Below are 6,000 nucleotides of genomic sequence, written 5' to 3' on the forward strand. Positions count from 1 at the left end.
TGTATAAACATTATTTTCCAGCGTCTCAAGCAGGAGGGCCGTGTTTTTTAGACGCTGCGTCAAGTAAAGGGCCATTCACTCCGAACACACATTTTCATCTGTTTGCCCTCTTGTGAATATACACTAGATGGATGTCTTTGACCATTGCACTGCATCATGTTGCGTTTTTTAGATGCTGTGTCAAGCCCTGTACACACATGCAGCGACTTTATCGCTTGATGTCGCTAGTCTCTGTACTGTAAATTCACCAGTGGGCATTCCTACTGCTGTCACTCTAACATTATTGGTGGACTGCACGTCTGGCCATTTTAAAAATATAATCTCAGATGAGGCGTTTTGCTAGTAAAACTCAGATTTAATTCTAATTTGACAAGGAATTCTGCAGGGAGAGTGTTTTATATGAAACTGCAGCAGTGCTCATTGCATTAAATAATTGAAAAGATCAGTAATCTTTCAACTGAACACCCAGTTCCCTCCTATTGGTTGTCGCTCCTGAAAGTCGCTCCACATTTGCATAAAGTTAAACTTCTCAACTTTGTTGTATCGCTTGCCACGCCCATATCTAGTCGCCAGAGGTCACCAGCTCTCATTGAAAATGAAAGAGATCAGGTCGCTTTCACTGCATGTTTGTACGGGGCTTCAGGTTCAAATGTGTTTCGAGACATCTGCGTTCAGTTCTGTTCGATGCGTTGGGTCTAGTATTTTTAGCGCAAGTACAGATTCGGTCTGAACGGCCCCTTAAAAAGAACGGCAACCTTTAAAATAACATGTCTCGAGACACCTATTTCAAATCAGCAGTTCAATATTGTAGAATGTAAATATCGTCACCTACATTCTGTTCTATTCGTTGCTTAATTTAATATCATCAGCAAAATCATTGTGATTGTTTTGTGAGTATTCTGTTGCCAAGCAACATCTCAACACTGCGGTAACGTGGCTTGTTCCATTCGAATTGTGAGTTGGAACTGTATGTTTGTAAAAGCATTTTTGGTTCTATTTGGAACTTTTTTTTTTAATACAGCTTCCTTTGACAAAAATGCCCTTGTACAGTGTCATCGAATGGCCATCCTGACCTCTGACCTCTCTCTTCAACAGATAAGACTAGTGATATGCCAAGTTAAACAACAGAACATGATACAATTACTGTAAAATGCACTGAATAGCTGGATGTCACAGAAGAGGTCATATAAATAGAGAGTGACTACTTATTTCATGTAAATGTACAAATTTGTGATGCAGACTGAGCTGGAAAACAAGAAGAGTCATCCTCGATGATGTGTTCAAAGCAAACATATACTGAAACCGCAACTTGTACTGCAGACATTGTTTGAATCATTATTTAGGTAGAGGAATGCCTCAGTGTCCATTAGTTTTACCATTTAAAATCACTATTGTGTTACAGTGTAAAAACTGCTCACTTCTTTATCAAACAAGTCTTGCTTTGTTGCTTTTGCTCAGATCATCGTGCAGTGAATCACTTTGAATTTATGCTTTATTTTCTCTAATATTTCGCCCTGATTAATTGAGCCAGGAGTTACTGGCATTTGGTGGGCGGAGTTGTGGGGGCGGAGCAATGTCTCTAGGGCCTCATTTCTCAAATCTGAAGGGCCAAACATCAAAGACTCCAAATGATTATCATCATGAACTAATGTGTACTGCATTTCAAAGAGGCGACTTGAGTTTATTATCTTTAATTACGGTGCTATTGTCTAATGAATCCTTTGTCTTTCAGATCTCCAAATGTTCATTGTTCCTCACACAGATTGTTATTCGTGAAGAAATGTCACATTGTGAATGTCACATACAAAGGCTTTTATGTAGACAAAAAAGCTTTAAAATGTCAAAATCATGGCAGGTAAAAGGTTCCGATGTTTTTCAACCGATTAATTCAGTTAATTTCTCTCGGTGGGTCCTTAAATGTGACAGTAAGATTCAACTACATTTTCTTAAAGTGACAGTTCACCCAAAATGAAAATGTCATAATTTACTCACTCATGCCATCCCAGATGTGTATGACTTTCTTTCTTCTGCTGAACACAACCAAAGATTTTTAGAAGAATGTCTCAGCTCTGTAGGTCCATACAATGCAAGTGAATTGTGACCAAAACTTTGAAGCTCAAAAAAGCACAAAGGCAGCATAAAAGTAATCCAAAAGTAACTCCAGTGGATACATCCATGTCTTCAAAAGAGATTTGATAGGTGTGGGTGAGAAACAGATCAATATTTAAGCCATTTTATATATTTTTTTTTTACTATAAATCTCTACTTTCACCTCCACATTCTTTTCCTTTTGTTTTTGGCTATTCACAGCTTAGTGCATATCGCCACCTACTGGACAGGGAGGAGAATTTATAGTAAAAAAAAAAAAAAAAAAAGGACTTATTGATCTGTTTCTCACCCACACTTATATATCATATCATATTCTGTATGGACCCACAGAGCTGAGATATTCTTCTAAAAATCTTCGTTTGTGTTCTGCAGAAGAAACAAAGTCCTACACATCTGGGATGGCATGAGGGAGAGTAAATAATGAGAGAATTTTCATTTTTGGGTGAACTATCCTTTTAATACTACATGCGTGCCCCACTAGCACAGCTAAAAAAAAAAAAAAAAAAAGGAATAAGAAATGCATATTTTCTAAATGTCTAAATTTTATAGCAAAAACATTGCTGTTAAGTTGTGAGAACGTTACATTATGAGATTTTATAAACCTCACTGTTAACCATAATAAGTTAGCAGAACTAAAAAAAATTAGGCAATCCTTTACATCGTATCGTTTAATTTGGCAATAATTTTATACTACACATGCACTTTATGTGAGGAAACAGCTTGAAGTAGCTAGTAGAGTGAATGTTAGCATATTGAATGCATGCTAATTGGTAAGTATGATATGATTAGCAAAATCATTAAACACGTACATCTCTGAGATATCTTTTTAATAGTGTTTCGCCTGAAAAGCAACCTATTCTTATTCATGTCTTATATAAATCTTTAAACATTCTCATTCATAAAACGGAAGTTGCGACGACGTCCGTATTGTGACGTATTTCCGTGTTAACAGCTTATCGAACAAGAAAAAGAATGTGGGGCGGTGATTTGAGTTTATCCATTGGTTGTTGATTGGATTGTGAAGATATGGGCGCTGCATTAGTGGAACGGAGGCGGATCGGAATGCGAGTTTGCAGTGGACACACACCCCTATCATGCTGCTTTAGACAGAGTCGGTTATCTGTGAAATTGAGCAGCGATTTCAACACATTTATTATCAAACTGACAACATAAACGTACAAGCACATCATGCTCTTTACTTACGAAGATGCTGACGCTGTTGAAAAATGAGTGAGTAAAAGAACAGTATTTCAACCCTTGTACAACCTTCAGGACATTTTTGTATTTATAACTTTTATTTATTTATTTTTTTATTTATTTTATCATTTTGGCTGTGTTAATGCCAACGGCATAAATTTTGCCAAAGGTGTGAATTTTTATATTTCAACCTTAGTTTCTATAATACATCTATAATACACTTTGTACACAAAATAGTTACACTCAGGACCTTAAGGACCAAAATGTCCCCATTTAAACCCCCTTAAAACAATATTTGGTCCCTGGGCCATTAAAGCATAAAATCATGAATTCTACGATATTATGCTTAATATTTTCCACCAGACGACGCCATTTTTCTCATGTTTAGCCTATGGAGCAAATGCTTTTCCCCTATTTTCTGTTTGCTGTATTATAGAGCATCGCAGGCCAATTTAATAAATGATGCAGCTAAAATTGTGTGTGTGTGTGTGTGTGTAAAAAAACAACAATGGCATTATGTAAACAAACTGCCATTTTTTTTTTTTTTTTTTTTTTGACTAAATGAAAGTGGACATTTTTGTCCTTTAAGGACCTGTGAGTAACTGTTTTAAATTGACGCACAAGGGTTAACATTTTGAATCACAATACATTAAATAGAAAGGAAAAAACACGTACTCGTGCTGTGCATCCCACGATAACTACATTCAAAAATATAAATAAGCGTTGCATTCATTAGCGATCACCACAATTCAGGCGTGAAATGTCTCGAACACAACCATGAATTAGCCGTTAATCCTCTTCATTCGAAATGTAAATTAAAGCCAGCTGACCCATAACCAAAGAAGTTTGGGTTAAGGAACGATAGTTTTGAACAAAAATACACCTAGCCATCTTCACCAACATGCGATTGACACTTCGTTCAACTCTACGCAAGGTTGTGGTATTTATAAGAAAGGGGCGGGGTTTAGGCAGACTAAATGGTTGAAAAGTCCTGCATACGTCACCAGAGAGCAGTCTATCGTTTCACCGGAAGATCAAGTACATGTTGATTAAAGATTATGAGGTCAAAAACATAAATAATTGTTTTTTTTAAACATAGGCCTATGCATGGATGAATCGTTCACAATAAGATCAATAACATGCATTTAGAAAACAGATAGGGTGAATTTTCATTTCATGCCGACTTTATAGACATCTGCTAAAGGATCTGCTTTGGACATCCTAGAGGAAATGTCTTAAAGACGTTTTGCAGATCTGCAAACAACCTAAACAATACGTCTTCCAGATGTAAACATCAACACATCAAGTAGATGTCTGGGTGATGTATGTGTGATCTTAGCAAGTGGCACTAAATATGGAGACAACAAGAGAATAAAAGGGCGATACATGGAGCTGGAGGTGGGCATTGTTGTGGCTTTGACCGTTCAGAGGGGATAGCATGATCTCATTCTCTCTGTCTCTCTCGCCCACACACTCTCCCCCAATTGGCTGTCATTGGCTAGTGAAGGTCAGTGGAGGTGTTCTCGCATGGTGCCAGACATAAGGGGGGTAATGAGTGTATGTGTATGCAGGCGTATTTGTGTGTGTGTGTGTTTACGTTGGCGCAACTGCATGTAAATTTATGTCACCTAATCTGTGGTTAAAGCCCCAGCCAGTAATCCATTTCACACTTCGGGGTATTTTGTGGCCTCCACAATCTTAAAACACGCCAACGGTACGCCACTTAATCCTGCCAAATAAAGCCACGTCGCACAGCATCCAAGCATCACAGAAACCCTGACTTCAACATAGGTAATCTGAGAGACTTCATTGAAGGAACATTTATGTATAAATAATTAGATTTATTCTATACGAACAAATTCAACAAAGCTACTACAATGGATGTACAATAATATTAGATAGTATTGCTCTATGAAGGCACATACCAGGTCAGTATGGTATATAAAAATAGTAAATAACTTTCTCAAGAAGTCTGAATGTTATGTGAATCTGGCCCCTGCATGCTGATTAGGCTAGAAACATAACTCTATGCACACAAGCGCAGTCTCAAATGCTTGGCTAACAAACTCCAAACACGTAGTCCTGTTGTACAAACTTGCGTTTTTGCATTGCTTTGGTGGTAACAAACCTCAGTACTGAAAGAGGTTGATGGAGTTACCTTCAGTTAGATAACTGTAAATACATCGACTTCAACTTTCTCAGCAAGATTCTTGCTCCACCATGACAGTAGTTGACCTGAACGAGAAATCAGACTATAGAAACAGACAGTTTATGCTAATATCGGCCATAGCGCCCCTTGTGGCAACACTGAGAATACAGCGCATACTTGCGTTACGTTACGAGTTGTGGTTTGACACTTTTCAGAACAAAACGACAAATGAAATGGAGCTTTCACAAACTTTCTTATGCACTTAGTCTACGTCTATATTAATCCGGATACATTTGAAAATGGCGTTTTCGTTTCAAAACGCTCTCCGTCCACACTAACGTTTTCAAGCGTTTTCCAAAAGTTGCTCGTCCACACTGAAACGTATGAAAGTGCTTAAATCATGTAACTGCACATGAGGAAAATCCCCGCTGCATGTACGGTCTGAAACGCAATTCTCCTCATGTTCCGTCGCCGGATACCAATTCCGAGTAAACGTCCCTTCGCCTTTGAAGGAATGCAATGTGGCATTTATGTTTTTAACAACA

This window comes from Xyrauchen texanus, chromosome 50 (assembly GCF_025860055.1).
Source record: "Xyrauchen texanus isolate HMW12.3.18 chromosome 50, RBS_HiC_50CHRs, whole genome shotgun sequence".
NCBI classification, from domain to species: domain Eukaryota; kingdom Metazoa; phylum Chordata; class Actinopteri; order Cypriniformes; family Catostomidae; genus Xyrauchen; species Xyrauchen texanus.